Here is an 18,237-nt window from a genome sequence, read left to right as displayed (position 1 = left end):
ATAAATATCTCATGCATATGGTTAGTGAACAAAGTATATACAATGATAATATTATGAATAAAGTAAAAGAGTACAAGGATGAAAATCAACAAGTATATGTACAAAGACAAAGAAATAGATTAAAGCAACAAGTTATATTAACATGGTGAAGCTAAAGATCAAATATTCAAATTAGGTTTTGAAATATTAGGGTTTTGAAACACACCTAATCCTAATTGATTTTAAAATGATTAAAGTACCATACCCTTTTCATACCCCAAATTTTCCTACCCTATTTATCTGGCTTACAATTCATAAACATACTTCATTTAGGCCATGACCTAATGCATGCATTCATATCATTGATACAATTCAAAGGGTGGCAAGAAAGAGTTTTCAACGGAAGAGAATTCTTGATCAAAAGGAATGGATATGAGGTCTAATCAGGTGGCATCATCTTTATTTTGAAGATTTTCTTGAATCAGGGTTTCCTCATCTTCAACTCAAGGCATTGGTTGGAATATATAAGCTTGAATTCATCTGGTCTCCCTGAGTTGGGGTTTTTGACCAATGTCAACACAGTTGACTTTTTGGTTAACATACCAATCAGGAGCTGATTTTATGATGAGAGATGGCATGGGCTGTATGTGGAAGTATTCAATTAATTACCATTGGTTAGAAGTTGATTAATCAGGAATGTCATCAGGAACTGGAAAAAGTCAAACAGTTGACTTTTGGGTATTTTGGTCAAAATTAAGTCAATTATTCAAATGTTGACTTATGGTGGAAAATTGACAAAGAGAAGTCAGAGAAATGAATAAAATCAAAAGGTTGACAAAATTACCAAAATGGAAAGTGATTAAAGTTAAAAATTTCCATAGATGGAAACTTTGACACTTAGAAAATATTTTGAGGCTTTTGATGCATATGGTAACAAACTCATAACCGTCATCACCTCCATCTTCAACAACTAATAACCACCTTCATCTATACCTCCAGCCACCATCACTGCATCTTCATCATCCTCCATCATCAAGCCACGGTTCCCTCAACTTTCATCACCATCATCATCACTTCCGATTGGAGATTCAAAACACTGAGTGCTTTTGAGTTTATTTCTCAGAAGCTGAAGGTTCCTTCATCATCATTTCACCATGAATCGACAAGTTGTATAGCCGGTATCATCATCACTAAGGAGGAAAGCAGCAGTAGAATTTTCTTCATCTTTGAGATTCAAGCTTCAAAAAAGTAAGTGATTCAAACTCCTCAGCATATTAACCATGCTTGAACATGTTGTATGTATATGAAATTTGCTTGTTGTTCGATGCATTCGTTCGCAAATATTTGGATCTTGAATGAGATCATGTTTTTATGAATTACTTGCTGCCTGAACATTTGAATCGCATGTTTGATCTCTGCATGACATAAGAATTAGTTTGATGTAAGAATCTTTCATTTTGATGAAGAATGGTAATATTAGGGTTTTACGTTTGGCTTCGGTTAACATGTTAGAAGAAGAATTAATAAAAACTGAGGGCAGATTTGTAATCAGCATGAAAATCCAAGTGGGATAGTGGTGGTTGTTAGAACAAGATTTGTTCTGATCAATATTCTTAGTTTTGATGATAACAATGTATATGAATTTTGTATGAGATAATGTGGTACTCTAAAACTATGCAATTTACATTTCAGGAATCACATAAAGAGTATGCACAAAATCAGCGCAAGAAGCACTGACTCAGAAGGTTCAGCATGCAACATCAGAACATGCTCTGGCAAGACATCAGAAGATGGTCAAGAAGAATCAGAACATGGTCTATGGAAGCATCAGAAGAACTTGAGATCAGAAGAAGAAGCACTGAAGTTCTCATGGTATCACGCTAAGAAGCACTTCAAGGTCAGAATACAAGAAGATGCTTTGCACCAAGCTGTTTGACTCTGATGATGTTCAAACATTGTTAACACAAACATCAGATCAGAAGCAAGTACAAGATGGCATGCTACACTGACTGACAAAAGGAACGTTAGAAGCTATTAAAGGCAACGTCAATAGACACAGCGAAAGCAAGGCTCGAGGTAGTTGACAAAAGAGTGAAACATTAAATGCAATGCTGTACGGATCACGCAACGCATTAAATGCTCCCAACGGTCATATTCTCAAACGCCTATAAATAGTGAAGTTTGGATCAGAAGCAAGGTTACGAATTCACGAACATAACTTTGCGCAAACATACAGAAATGCTGTCAAATTCAAAAGCTCTCAAAATTCATCTTCAACCTCACTACATTGCTGTTGTAATATCTTAGTGAGATTAAGCTTAAACTTAAGAGAAAAATCACAGTTGTGATAATAGCTTATTAAGAAGCATTGTAACTCTTATTAGAATTTGTTTACATTAATTTGTAAGAACTAGAGGAGATCAAGTTGTGATCGGATTCTCTAGAAAGTCTTAGAGGGTATCTAAGCATTGTGTTCCTTGAGTGATCAGGTTGTGATCAGGATACTCTAGAAGACTTAGAGGTTATCTAAGTTGAAAACCATTGTAATCTTGTGTGATTAGTGGATTAAATCCTCAGGTGAGGTAAATCACTCCAAGGGGGTGGACTGGAGTAGTTTAGTTAACAACGAACCAGGATAAAAATCATTGTGCAAATTGTTTTATCTTACAAGTTTTTAAAGCTACACTTATTTAAACCCCCTTTCTAAGTGTTTTTCTATCCTTCAATTGGTATCAGAGCGCCGGTTCTAAGGTGCCAGCACTTAATCGTGTTTAGAAAAGATTCAAGAAGAGAAAAATGCTTAAGTCAAGATAACTGGTGAAGATCCAACCCATACATCTACATCTGGCTCTGCTGAGCAACATAATGAAAATGGTAACAATGGTTATACTAGACCACCAGTATTTGATGGTGAAAACTTTGAATATTGGAAAGATAAACTTGAAAGTTACTTTCTTGGTCTAGATGGTGACTTATGGGATCTTCTGATGGATGGTTACAAACATCCAGTGAAAGCTAGTGGTGTAAAGCTTACAAGACAAGAGATGAATGATGATCAAAAGAAGCAATTCAAAAATCATCATAAGTGTAGGACTGTTTTGCTGAATGCTATTTCTCATGCTGAATATGAGAAGATATCTAATAGGGAAACTGCCTATGACATATATGAATCATTGAAAATGACTCATGAGGGAAATGCCCAAGTCAAGGAGACTAAAGCTCTTGCCTTGATCCAGAAATATGAAGCCTTCAAGATGGAGGATGATGAAAATATTGAGAAGATGTTCTCAAGATTTCAAACGCTAACTGCTGGATTAAGAGTTCTTGACAAGGGATACACAAGGGATGATCATGTCAAGAAAATCATCAGAAGCTTGCCAAAAAGATGGGGTCCTATGGTGACTGCTTTCAAAATTGCCAAGAATCTGAATGAAGTCTCTCTTGAAGAATTGATCAGTACTCTGAGGAGTCATGAAATTGAGCTGGATGCTAATGAACCTCAGAAGAAAGGTAAGTCTATTGCATTAAAATCTAATTATAAAAAATGCACTAACGCTTTTCAGGCTGAAGAAGAAGATTCTGAAGAATCAGAATCAGAAGAAGAAGACGAACTGTCCATGATCTCCAGAAGGGTAAACCAACTCTGGAGGAACAAGCAAAGGAAGTTTAAGAACTTCAGAAGTTCAAAGAAGCCTGAAATAGGAGAATCTTCTGGAAGTAGAAGATTTGACAAGAAGAAGGTCACCTGCTACGAGTGCAATGAGCCTGGACACTTCAAGAATGAATGTCCAAAACTTCAGAAGGAGAATCCCAAGAAGAAGTTTCATAAGAAGAAAGGTCTTAAGGAAACATGGAATGATTCATAATCAGAATCAAAATCAGACTCTGAAGGCGAGCAGGCAAACCTTGCACTGATGGCCACAGTGGATGATGGATCAGAATCTACATCAGAATCAGATTCTGAAGAGGTATTTTCTGAACTATCTAGAGAAGAGTTAGTTTCCAGTTTAACAGAACTTCTGGAACTCAAGGCTCATCTTAGTATCAAATACAAAAAGCTGAAAAAGCTATTTGATTATGAAACTAAGAAGTTGGAAGTGGAAAATTCTGAACTGAAGGAAAAAGTTTTAAAATTATCCAAAGATATTGGATCTCCTTCTGAATCAGAAAAATCCATTCCTAGACTCAACCATATTCTAAAAGAATATGACTCGAGCTTCAGAAAGTTTTTATCTAGAAGTATTGGCAGAAGTCATCTTGCTTCTATGATATATCGTGTTTCTGGAAACAAAAGGATTGGTGTTGGCTATGAGGGGGATACCCCACACAAATTTGAGCCTGTAGATGATATGAAAATCACATACAAGCCATTGTATGATCAGTTAAAATATGGCCACTTACATGATATTAGGCTCACCTCACATGCCAAAAGCTTTCATGCTACACACACTAAGAAGCACGTGACACAGCCTAGAAAATATCATGCTGCCAAACCTAAAGAATATCATGCTGTTCCTCCTGTTGTTTATTATGCTAAACCCAAGTTCAATCAGAACTTGAGGAAAACTAACAAGAAAGGACCCAAGAAGTTGTGGGTACCTAAGGAGAAGATAATTTTTGTTGCAGATATCCTTGGCAGCAAAGAAGACAAAGCACATAATGTCATGGTACCTGGACTCTTGGTGCTCGTGACACATGACGGGAAGAAGGTCTATGTTCCAAGATCTGGTGCTTAAGTCTGGTGGAGAAGTCAAGTTTGAAGGAGATCAGAAGGGCAAGATAATTGGCTCTGGAACCATAAGTATTGGTAACTCTCCTTCCATAACTAATGTACTTCTTGTAGAAGGATTAACGCATAATTTATTGTCCATAAGTCAATTAAGTGACAAAGGTTATGACATAATCTTCAATCAAAAGTCTTGTAAGGCTGTAAGTCAGAAGGATGGCTCAATCCTATTTACAGGCAAGAGAAAGAACAACATTTATAAGATTGATCTTTCTTATCTTGAGAAGCAGAAGGTGACTTGCCTTATGTCTGTTTCTGAAGAGCAATGGGTCTGGCACAGAAGATTAGGACATGCTAGTTTGAGAAAGATTTCTCAGATTAACAAACTAAATCTGGTCAGAGGACTCCCAAATCTGAAATAAAAATCAGATGCTCTTTGTGAAGCATGTCAGAAGGGCAAGTTCTCGAAACCTGCATTCAAGTCTAAGAATGTTGTCTCTTCCTCTAGGCCTTTAGAACTTCTGCATATGGATCTGTTTGGACCAGTCAAAACAGCATCTGTCAGAGGGAAGAAATATGGATTAGTCATCATAGATGATTATAGCCGCTGGACATGGGTAAAGTTCTTAAAACACAAGGATGAGTCACATTCAGTGTTCTTTGAATTCTGCACTCAGATTCAATCTGAGAAGGGTTGCAAAATCATAAAGGCCAGAAGTGATCATGGTGGTGAATTTGAGAACAGATTCTTTGAGGAGTTCTTCAAAGAAAATGGTATTGCCCATGATTTCTCTTGTCCTAGAACTCCACAGCAAAATGGAGTTGTAGAGCGAAAGAATAGGACTCTACAAGAAATGGCCAGAACCATGATCAATGAAACCAATATGGCTAAGCACTTCTGGTCAGAAGCAATAAATACTGCATGTTATATTCAGAATAGAATCTCTATAAGACCTATTCTAAATAAGACTCCTTATGAATTGTGGACGAACAGAAAGCCCAACATTTCATATTTTCATCCTTTTGGATGTGTTTGTTTCATTCTGAATACTAAAGATCATCTTGGTAAGTTTGATTCTAAGGCACAAAAATGTTTCCTTCTTGGATATTCTGAACGCTCTAAAGGCTACAGAGTATACAATACTGAAACATTGGTTGTAGAAGAATCAATCAATATTAGATTTGATGATAAGCTTGGTCTTGAAAAACCAAAGCAGTTTGAGAATTTTGCAGATATAGATATTGATATATCAGAAGCTGAAGAACCAAGAAGCAAAGTTTCAGAAGCAAAGGATCAGAAGATCAAGTTGCTGCATCTTTAGAGAATCTCAGAATTTCTGAAGAGCCAACAGTCAGAAGATCTTCTAGACTCACCTCAGCTCACTCAGAAGATGCCATTCTTGGAAAGAAAGATGATCCTATCAGAACTATATCATTTTTAAAGAATAGTGGTCAGAATCATTGATCAGAATCAGAAGATGAAAAGTTCTATTTGTCAATAGAAGCAAATACAATGCAACACAGCTGTCATCAAGTGTTTTCTGATGGTGAACACGTGTTTGCACGATTGGTAAAAGTGTGAGTGAAACTAACGGGACGCTGCCCTAGGTAACTGTATAAATATTTTCAATTACCATGTTCTCTCACCTAACGTCACTTCTCATTTAATGCATTTGATTTCAATTGATTCTGTAACTGTTAATTCTCATAAATTAATTGCATTCTTTTTCAAATCTGCCTCTATAAATATATTTCAAATCATAACGTTTATCTTTTTCGCTCCCATTCTCTCTCTTCTTGCATGCATTTCTGCAACCTCGTTGCACTTTTCTCAAACCCTAAACGCAAACCCAGAAAAGTTTCAAGTAATCTCAGGTTTGTTTCAATGGCTGCTTCATCTTCTCTCAACATCGGTTCCTCTGTTCCTCTACATCTTCAAGAAGAAGAACAACAAATTGTTCCTGTTGTCTCTTGCTTTATTCCCAAAAATGAGTTAGAAGTTATCTGTGAATTAATGGTGGACTTTGATAGTCTTGAAAAACACGAGTTCCATCTAAAAGAGGATATGTTGTTTCAAGGATGGACTTCTCTGTTCTCTGAGTTCTGTTGACCTGTTTACCCAGAACTAGTGAAGGAATTTTGGGTGCACGCTGTAGTCGCCCCTAAATCAATCCTGTCGTTTGTCCATGGAAGATTTGTTGTTGTTACTGAGAACATCCTAAGAATGATGTTTGACCTAAGAAACCCTGAAGGTGTCCATGAAATGGATCAAAGAGCTGATTGGGATGATGTTCTGGCTACTCTTTATACAGATGTGGAGAAAACAAAGCGTGTCAAGGACATGAAGGATCTCTACAAGATCTGGACCAAGATTCTTCTGGGGTGTTTCTATCACAGGAAATCAACCCATTCTGCAGATTTTGTCAACAAAGAGCAGCAATATATTCTGTATTGCATCGCCACTCAGAAGAAAGTTGATATTATCTTCATAATATTCAATCATACATGGAATGCTGTAAAGGATTCCAGAAACGCTTTCAGAATAAAGAAGGGTAATATTATTCCTTTTGGAAGAATAATTACTAATCTTCTGATTCATACCAAGATTATTGAAGACTTGGAAGCTCAAGGAGTCATCAAGGATCTTGTTACTGATACAGGAAGTTGTTTGAATGCTCACACCTTGAGAAAGATGAATCTAATTCAAGCTGTTAGAGTTATTCCTCAACCTCTCCCAGGAGCAAGAAGCAGAAGAGATCCTATTCTTGCTGACTTTGAATCTTTCTTCAGAAATGAGCTGCTAGAAATTAAGACTAAATATCTTAACTCTCTCAAGGAAGATAAAGACAAAAATGCTCCTGCAAAAGGTTGTCGTAAGAAAGCTTCTACTTCCAGGCCTGCTACTTCGAAAGATGTTTCAGAAGCTGCACAAGAAGCTGTTGTCAAGAAGGAAAGAAGGACAAAGCATAAATTTGATCATCCTTCTGTTAACCAGGATAAGGAAGTCCAAGATATAGCTGCTACTCTTGTTGTTGAGAAAGTTGTTGAAGAAGAAGTTGTTGCTGAAGAAGTTCAGGAAGTTTTAGTTGAAAATGAAAATAGTGAAAAAGAAACTGCTGAGAAGAAGAAGAAGAAGAGAAAGATGAAAAATAAAAATGTGGAAGATGGAAAGGATGTTGAAAAGAAGAAGAAAAGAAAAAGAAAATTTATCATAGAAGCCTCAGAGGAAGAAGAAGAAGTTCAAGAAGCTGTGAATCAGCAAGCAGAAGCTGTGAATCAGCAAGAAGAAATTAATCAAGAACCTGCAACTCAAGAAGTTGAAGGTCAAAATGCTGTTGATAATGAGAAGGAAAGACTGGAATCTGCCAGAAGAAGAGAAATTTCTCTTGGGATGGCAAAGATTGTGGAAGAGAAGAAGAACAAGAAGCAGAAAAGATTTGAGGCTGAGTTTGAAGCGATTCAGAATATGTCTAAAGGTATACATCTTTCTGAACTTGTTTCTGTTCCTGCTTTACGTTCAGAAGTTGCACCAATAAATGTTGCTCAAACCGCTGAACCAGAAAATCAACCAGAAATAGCCCCATCAGAATCACCTATAACCATCCATGTTCTCACACCTCCTTCTTCTCCTCTAACCAATGTTCTTACTTCTCCTCCTACACCTATCTCAAACGTTCTCATTCCTCCCTCTCCACCCAAAACCAATGTTACTTCTGACCAATCCCTTGAAACCCTTGTTCTTGATATCCAACCCCTTCAAACTCGCTTTCCACCTCACACAAATATATCCACTTCTCAACCTCCACCTCATGCAAACTATGAATCCATTCCTTCTACCTCACAAAATAATCCTTCTGTATCTGACCTTCCAGATTCTGCATCACATGAGCAATTGCTCCGTGACTGCAATTACACACCCAAGCCTCGTCCTGAACCTGAGCTGGTAGTGTTAGATTCTGAGAATGAAGCAGAATCATCTCTCTGTCTTGATAGAGAACCTCAACCCTATTTTGTTCTGAAACCAGATTCTGCCATAACCAAAATAAAATCCCGCCAAGCATACCCTATTGGTGTAATTTATGAAATGGTAAAGTGGAATGTTAGAAGAGTCTTTAATGCTCTCAGAATAGCTCATCATGCTGGATTAAATGATGTTGCTATGCAAAATTTCTGGAGGATCTTCAGAAGAAGAGCAGATGCTTATTTTCAAGAACTTCAGGAAATTTGTGTAGAACTTGCTCCACGACCTTGTGGATTTCTGAGGCACTATGAAGATTTTTGGTTCAGTGTATTGGAGGGAGATATTGTTTTGAAGAAAAGGAATTCATTGATGAACTTGTAGAAGCACAAGTTTCTGATGAGCTGGACGACAACCCTTGTAGGGATATTGTTGTTTGGAGACCTAAGTATCCAGTTCTGACTAGAGACTTCAAGTGGTTGTTTGACTTTCTAAGGGAGAATCCTTCCAAGAAGTCCCTCAATATGGTCATTCCAGAAGTTATTTATCCTCTAGAAGTTGCTGCCCCTACTGCTCCTAGGAATCTTACTGCCATTCTTCAAGCACTTGAGAATGGAGATTCTGATCTTCCTACTCCTGAGTATGAAGAAGATGCTTCTAGGGAAGAAGCTGATGCTGAGATTCATCCTGCTGGGAATATTCCTGCTGAGGAAAATCATGATGATGATCTCACAATGGATGCTACTGTTGAGAATGTTGTCCCTCTAAACAGAAGTTGTGAAGCTTCTTCTGGTGAACCCTCTCTTCTGGTGAAGACTCCAGAGGTTATTCAGAAGAATCAAGCTGATCTAGCTTCTCGCATAGACAAGCAAGAACATATCAACAATGATTTTCGCTCATTCATGGTGAAGCAGGCTGAGAGCAATGCTGGGATTCAAGACCTTCTGGCGAAGATAGTTTCCAAACTAGGCCAGTCGTAGTCTGTTGTGTCTTAGTTGTCTCTTTCTTTTTGCATCTGCTTTGTGCATCTATCTTCTCATCCCTTGTATCTTCTGATTATTTCCAATGAATGAAATCCTTTATCCTTCTCTCATATTGTTTGTTTTTCATCTGAATCTTTTATGTTTTTTGATGTTATGACAAAAAGGGGGAGAAACTGTGATAAATGATCTGATTTATATTATCAGTTGCTGGGAGTAAGTCTCCACATTTCTAACAGAATTTGCAAGTTCTATGTCTTTGAGTGTTTTGCAGGATTAAATACATTCTAAAAAGCTCAACATGAGAAGCAAAAACATGGGGAAAAGCAATTCTATATAGAAACAAGCTCAATGAAATTGAAGCAAGCTAAGTGCTGTGAAGCTTCAAGATCAGAAGCAAGAAGGAAGAATGTTATGATATTCTGATGATAGAATATGCTCTAACACATTCTTATTCCCTATATGTTCTGATACATTTTGTTTCTTAATATGCTCTGAAACATTATTCTTATGCTCTGATACATATTATATGTTCTAACACATATTTTATGTTCTGATTCATTCATGCTCTGGCTTTTTTCGTTTAGTTTGTTCTGCAACATTTCAGGATGTAGAGATGCTCTGATGATGCTCTGGTACATTCAACAATGTTATGATAAAATCTAGAATGCAATGATTCAAGAAGAAATTCAAAGCTCTGAAGCTGTCATATGGAAGCAAGAAGCAGAAGCTATGAATGTTCTGAAGATCTAAGCATATGTGATCGTCTCAACTGAAATGAAAAATACTCAGGGAAGTCCTTTATTTAAAAATTTCTTCCAGTATTTATTTCAGGGGGAGATTATTTATCTCAGGGGGAGATTGTTAATCTCAGGGGGAGAGATATTCACACACTATGTTTATATGCTTATGATATAACTTTGTAATTGTCTTTATTCGTCTGATATTCTGATTGCAAGTTCATATCATTTATATATATTTTTGTCATCATCAAAAATGGGGAGATTGTTAGAACAAGATTTGTTCTGATCAATATTCTTAGTTCTGATGATAACAATGTATATGAATTTTGTATGAGATAATGTGGTACTCTAAAACTATGCAATTTCCATTTCAGGAATCACATAAAGAGTATGCACAAAATCAGCGCAAGAAGCACTGACTCAAAAGGTTCAGCATGCAACATCAAAACATGCTCTGGAAAGACATCGAAAGATGGTCAAGCAGAATCAGAACATGGTCTATAGAAGCATCAGAAGAACTTGAGATCAGAAGCAGAAGCACTGAAGTTCTCATGGTATCACGCTAAGAAGCACTTCAAGGTAAGAAGACAAAAAGATGCTCTGCACCAAGCTGTTTGACTCTAATGATATTCAAACATTGTTTAAACAAATATTAGATCAAAAGCAAGTACAAGATGGCAGGCTACGCTGACTGACAAAAGGAACGTTAGAAGCTATTAAAGGCAACGTCAGTAGGCACAGCGAAAGCAAGGCTCGAGGTAGTTGACAAAAGAGTGAAACATTAAATGCAATGCTGTACGGATCATGCAACACATTAAATGCTCCCAACGGTCATCTTCTCAAACGCCTATAAATAGTGAAGTTTGGATCAGAAGTAAGGTTATGAATTCACAAACATAACTTTGCGCAAACATACAGAAACGCTGTCAAATTCAAAAGCTCTCAAACTTCATCTTCAACCTCACTACATTGCTGTTGTAATATCTTAGTGAGATTAAGCTTAAACTTAAGAGAAAAATCACAGTTGTGATAATAGCTTATTAAGAAGCATTGTAACTCTTATAAGAATTTGTTTACATTAATTTTTAAGAACTAGAGGAGATCAAGTTGTGATCGGATTCTCTAGAAAGTCTTAGAGGGTATCTAAGCATTGTGTTCCTAAAGTGATCAGGTTGTGATCAGGATACTCTAGATGACTTAGAGGTTATCTAAGTGGAAAACCATTGTAATCTTGTGTGATTAGTGGATTAAATCCTCAGGTGAGGTAAATCACTCCAAGGGGGTGGACTGGAGTAGTTTAGTTAACAACGAACCAGGATAAAAATCATTGTGCAAATTGTTTTTATCTTACAAGTTTTTAAAGCTACACTTATTCAAACCCCCATTTCTAAGTGTTTTTCTATCCTTCAGTAATTTGATTGAGTTCTGGGCGCCTGACGGTGGTTCGGTGATGGTTCCACCGGTGAAGATGATCGGAGAATACCTCCGACGTCTGAGTTTGTTTTGCATGGTTTTCATATGAGCTTGCGTGGAAGAGACTCATTGGTTCTTATATTCAGAATCTTCTTATTTTTGTCTTATCCATATAATTGTGCAATGAGTTGGTCCGTCCTGATTGGTTCATGCTTTCTTTTTTTGTCTTCTTATGACTTAAGTCAAGGTGAACCAATTGATACTATGTCTTTATACTCATGTCACGTTTCATTTAATACATACTATAGTTTAAATAATGCATGCTGAATAATAAAAATAAAATGAAATAAATAGAAATAATAATAATTGAAATAATGGATTTGGTTGTGTGGGGATTGGGCCATGCACACTGGGCCTGGGACGTTTTTGGACTGCACCCCTCAATTACTGCTGACACACGTTTCCCTACTTGACTTGGGCTAATTATTACTGTTTTCCACACCTCCTTGATTTCAGGCCCAATGCGCCTTCAACTGAATCTAGTTTATTTCTGTAATTGCTGGCACACCCCTTTTGTTGCTAGAATTTCAATTTTGTTTTTATTTTGTTCCTCTTTGATTTTTACTTCATAAATCAGTTTTAATTCAAATAAAAAATACATAAAAAACCTTTAGACACTTTAAGATATGTAGATAATTCTCCATTTTTTTGTGAATTTTTTCTAATTGTTTTGATATTTTTATAAATCATTTTCTTTGATATGCACATACATAATTTTTGTTTTAGCACCTTGTGTAAATAATTTTGTTAAATGACTTAGAAAATGATTTTAGTCACGATTTTTTGTATAAATTCTATTGATATGTGTAGGGTTGTATATATGAACTTACAAGTTTTTATTCCTATTTTTGGTTAGGTTTTAATTGAGTTTTTGTGACCCGATTCATGTGTGTTACTTAATAATACTTGTATAGTTTTTGTTCTTGATTAGGTTGCATTTATGCAATAATTCTAGTATATGATTAGATTTAGTTTTCCCTTATAAACAAAAATCATTAGGTTAGAATATTAGGTTAGTCTCCCTTATTCATTACCTTTTTCTTTTTTAACTTTAAAAAACCTAATAAATACCGACGAGGATCATACTACTATTTCTTTTATAGTGGGAAAGAAATGATTGGGGCGTAGGCCCCGGTGTATTTCTTTTCTACTTAGTTGGAAAAAACTGATCAAGGTGTAGACCTTGGTGCATTTATTGACTACTATTTAGAGAAATGATGGAGATGTAGACCTTGGTGTATTTCTCTAAATACTTAAACTCTTTTTTGGTACGATCCAAATCACAAATATATTCCCCTTTAAAAGATGCCAATAAAAAACACTCAAAATACTTAATAAAGGTTCAAATCTAAACAAAGTAAGGAAGAGGTGCGAAGCCCTGTAGTGGGTTTTTGTTCATCATGGAATTACCCTAAAAGACACAAACTAAATATGTTTTTTTCTTTTTGCCTCGTAGGCATCTAAGGGCAATGTTATTTTCGCTCGATCACATCGTAGGTCGTCCCCTTACGCAACAACACGAACGTTAACTCCGCCACACTAAAAAACATAAAAACAAACAAAAATATGTCAGGTGAACTACGATGCTCTAATTCCTGAATAGGATACGTAGGCATTAGGTTGCGGGGCCTAAGCGAGCATAATTGTAAATAATTCCTTCTTTTCACCGTATTTCTTTTGCATGCATTCACATTTAGGCTTAGACAAAGATTGCACCCTTTAGATAGAAACAAACATAGGTGGATACCGTCGAGTAGGACGGACGTGGGGGGTGCTAGTACCTTCCCCTTGCTTAACCGACTCCCGTACCCAGTTTCTCTGGTCGTAAGACCTTGTTCTTATTCTTTGTTAGGCGTTATGATATTCCTTTCCCTCGATGGGATAAATATATTAGTGGTGACTCCATATCATTTTTCGCGGTAGCGACAGTTGGCGACTCTACTGGGGATGTGATAGACCTGTGTTGGTCTACTCTTAGCGAGTCGATCCTAGCCTTGTTTGTTTATACGTTTGCATTATGTATATATATATATATATATGCTTGCATATCATGTTTATTTTCTGCTTGCATATCATATTTACTTTCTCGCATTTTGGACTATACTACATGGGTCCCCGTGGGGGCCACATATTTCTCTATTTGCAGATGGGTGGGATGTTCTATGAGGTAAAAGGCCCAATACCAAGGCTATGAGTGATACCTTAGGAACTAGGAATAGAGTGGCCATGACGGACAGAAGACGTATATGTGACTGATCCGATCATGTATCCACGGGAAGAGCTTGGTTAAACAAGGTAATATCGTATGATTGCGCCTACTTTCAATCCTCTGTTGGCTTTTTGACCCACCTTGCCTAGATTTACCCGTGAGGGGGGAGGGAATCAATCATTTTTACAGGTATAGGTACCGTTGGTGACTTTGTATTGTTGGTGACTATTGTTCCTTTGGTTCTGTGATACCTATGTCGGACCTTTGATCTTATGACATCCGATCCTACTCAGAAATAGTGCAACAGACCCTCCATGTTGTGGAGACATAAAATTGCATCATCTTCATCATAGCATGTTTAAATTTCAAACAAAAGTCTAAAAAAAAAAAGAGAAAGAAAAAATTCAATCTTCATGTGCATGTCTTTTTTTCAGGGTATCCAAAAGAGTCTCTACCTTCGTCGAGAATGGATAACAACATGGTCATTGACAAAGATGTTATCAGGCACACATATACCTACAATTTCCACTTAGAAGGCATGGTTCCGTTGATGAAGTTGGGTGAATTGGTTACTGGCCATAATGAGATGATATTCAGTGAAAACTACGACAATATCATATTTCTCTTATTTACTCGTGTTGATGAGTGGGCCTTGTTTGTTCTCCTCCAGTTCTATGACCCCACTTTGCGCTGCTTCACTTTCTGAGATTATCAGTTGGCTCCTACCCTTGAAGAGTATTCATATATGCTTTTGTTTGTATTCCTGAGAAGCCCAAATTGGATCTCATTACTGGTGCTATTTATTTGAGCCTGAAGGACGTCCATGACAATTGGAAAAAGAAGGATGACACTCGCGGATTCCATCTGAGTTTCTTAATGGAGAAGGTCCAAGAGTTCGCTGGTAGAGGAAAGTGGGAAGCCTTCAACGCTCTTCTAGCCGCACTGATCTATGGAATTGTGATGTTTCCCAATATTTCCAAGTTTGTTGACCTGGCTGCTATTTGTCTCTTTATGGATAAGAATTTGGTCCCTACCCTGCTAGATGATACATACTTTTCCATCCACTCAAAGTATGGAAAGAGGGGGGCCATTCGAGGTTACTTACCATTATTGTATAATTGGTTTAAGTCTTATCTACCTACTAGTGGGCCATTCATAACTGCTAAAGACTCTTAGAAGTGGTCTCAAAGGGTCATGGGGCTTACTGCAAATGACATTGTATGGCATCATCTCCGAATAGGAATATCTAAGGTCATTATTAGGTGTGGGGATTTTGATAATGTTCCATTCATAGGGACAAGGGGAAGCATTAACTACAACCCATTCCTTGCTCTTCGTCAGTTGGACTATGCAATGAAGGATAAGCCTTTGGATAAGGAGATATATGAATTCGTGTACTTTGAAAAGGGAACTGATCCTATGATGCTAGAAACAATAAGAAGTGCCTGGAATAACATACACCCAAGTGATCGGACTTCCTTAGGGGAAAAGAATGCTATCGCCAAGAAAGCTTACAACAACTGGGTTAAAAAGGGGTCAAGATCCTCTTGCTAGTATTCCCAAAGGTTAGCCCATTGTATGAGCAACCCCCAGAAATATTAACCGCCACTGTGCAAGCTGAGAAGTATGTCCAAGTGCCTATGGATAATATCCGATCGCGTGAACAGGAACAAGATGCAAAAAAGGATTGTTACTTTGTGGATCAAAAAAAGGTTGAGTTGGCTCGTGAGCTCAAGATGGTAATAGAGGAATCATCAGGAATATGGAAAAGAGTCAGAGTGGAAAGTGGTAGAAGAGATGCCTTTGTTCATGGTAAATAATTCAAGGAAGCTCTAGCCAAAGCCAAAGAAAAACTCAAGCGAGAGTACAAGGAAGATTTGAAAGCTTACAAACTCAAGATAGAGAAAGAAGCTAGGGCTGAGGTGAAGAGTCTGAAAAAGAAGCTGGAAGTGGAGACGACCCAAAGGATAGCATTTGAGACTCAGCTCAAAGGGGGCCACCTTGCACGTCCCGAGTAACAAAAGAGTATGCAAGGCTAAAAAATTAGATAGTGGAGATGGAAAGTACACCTGCAAAAAATCCTCTTCCAAAATGCAAATAATGTGAGGGCCTAATAGCCCAATGCAAGAAGTTAGATGGACAACTTTTTCGGAAAAACGTGGTGGTCCAGAGTTTCGTCAAAAAGCACAATCGAGAACAAACTAAGAAATTGTTTAATGAGACAAATAAATGGAACGACGAGCACTTCAGACAAGGAGAGCCGTTATTTTATACAGAGATGGAATAATGTTTGAGTCTATATTTCAGGACCACCACCAGATTTGTTGGATGGGGCCTCTATTTCTTGTATCGAACTATCTTGCTTCTGTATGGGCTTGCCCAAGTTTAAAAGTTTGTTATGAATGAAAAAACGAGTCTTTTGTTTCCTCTTGATGCTTGTCTTATATCATGTTGTTATTTATTCTTGATAAATAATAAAAAAATTGGATTCTCTGAAAATGGCACATCACATCATATGCACACATGCACTCATGCATTCATACTATCATATCGCATTTTAGGGTTCAATTTCAGAAACTAATTGGGGTCCCTTTCAACGGATTTCTGCTTCATCAACAAAACTGACTTCCCTCCATCCGTATCATACAAGGAGCAATTAGAGAAGAATCATGGGCAATCTTGAACAGAATCAGGACGCACTCTGTAAGGACATGGACACTATGAGGGAGAGGACGAACCAGCTATTGGAGACTCTCCATGCTGTGATTCAGGGGCAAGAAGAGCTCAGGCATAGTGTTGTTAATCTGACCAAGGATGTTCCTACCACTTTTGCTGATGGAGTGCCCAAAACTGTGGAGGTTCCTATTGAGGGTACACCTAAGGTGGTGGACGATTATCACAATGTTATTGACCTTGATCAGGATCTTACTAATGATGTGACTGAGGCTGCTAAAATGTACCATGCTCTTGAGGAGCGTCTCAAGGCCATGGAGACTGCCAAGACTTCTAGTTTCAATATTGCTGCTTTGTGCCTGGTTCATGGGATTGTCATTCCACCAAAGTTTAAGGGGCCTGATTTTGACAAATACAAAGGTGTCACATGCCAATAGACTCACCTACGTTCTTATTGTCGTAAGATGGCGGCTCATGATGACAACGAGCCATTGCTTATGCATTTCTTTCAAGACAACCTTACTAGAGCTCCATTAGAATGGTATATGCAACTCGAGATGACTCATATTCGTACTTGGGGAGAGCTTGTTGATGCTTTCTTGAAGCATTATCACTATAACACTGCTATGGATCCTAGCCGTGCTCAAATTCAGAATATGTCACAGAAGCCTGAGGAATCTTTTAAAGAGTATGCCCAGAGGTAGCGTGAACTTGCTGCTCGAGTCCAACCTCCACTCCTGGACTGCAAATTAATTAATTTGTTTATGGGAACTTTGAAAGGGCCGTATCTTCAGCATATGATTAGTAGCACCTCTTCTTCTTTCTTTGATGTGGTCATTATTGGAGAACAGGTTGAGAATTGTGTCAAGGCTGGTACGATCCAAGGTACTTCTGGTTCTAGCACCACTAATGGCAATGGCAATTGCCCGTACTCAGGTTTTGTTAAGAAGGAGGGTGAGACTAGTACTGCTTCCATTAACAAAGGTAGCGCTCCTGCCTATCCTGCTGCTCAGCCTTCGTATTACCCGATGCTTATTGTTGTTCCTGGTTAGTACGCCCCTCAGGAATATGCTGCTGCACTTTGTAACGCCCCATATTGCTTTTGGGATGATCGACTGACTCCACAAACCAACACGAGTCCTTTCAGCATGCTTTGATCTCACTCACACGCTTTCCGAGAAACTTCCTAGAAGGTCACCCATCCTAAAATTGCTCCATGTCAAGCACGCTTTACTGTGGAGTTCTTATGGAATGAGCTACCGAAAAGAAGATGCATCTTGTTGATATAGGTAGTACCCATCAATCCTTATAAGATTTCCTTCAACCATGCAGTCTCATACATGCATAGCCTCAAGATCCCTCTCATTCCGATGTGGCGACCACTCTTGCCATATTCGGCCTCGAGTGTTACATGTGTTGCAACCACCCCTCGCCTTCTTCGGCCTCAGGTGTTACACACTTCCACAACCTTGGGTGGCTCATCAACAACCTTTCGT

This window comes from Vicia villosa, linkage group LG5 (genome assembly GCF_029867415.1).
Source record: "Vicia villosa cultivar HV-30 ecotype Madison, WI linkage group LG5, Vvil1.0, whole genome shotgun sequence".
Lineage (NCBI taxonomy): Eukaryota > Viridiplantae > Streptophyta > Magnoliopsida > Fabales > Fabaceae > Vicia > Vicia villosa.
Note: the sequence above shows the minus strand (reverse complement) of the source record.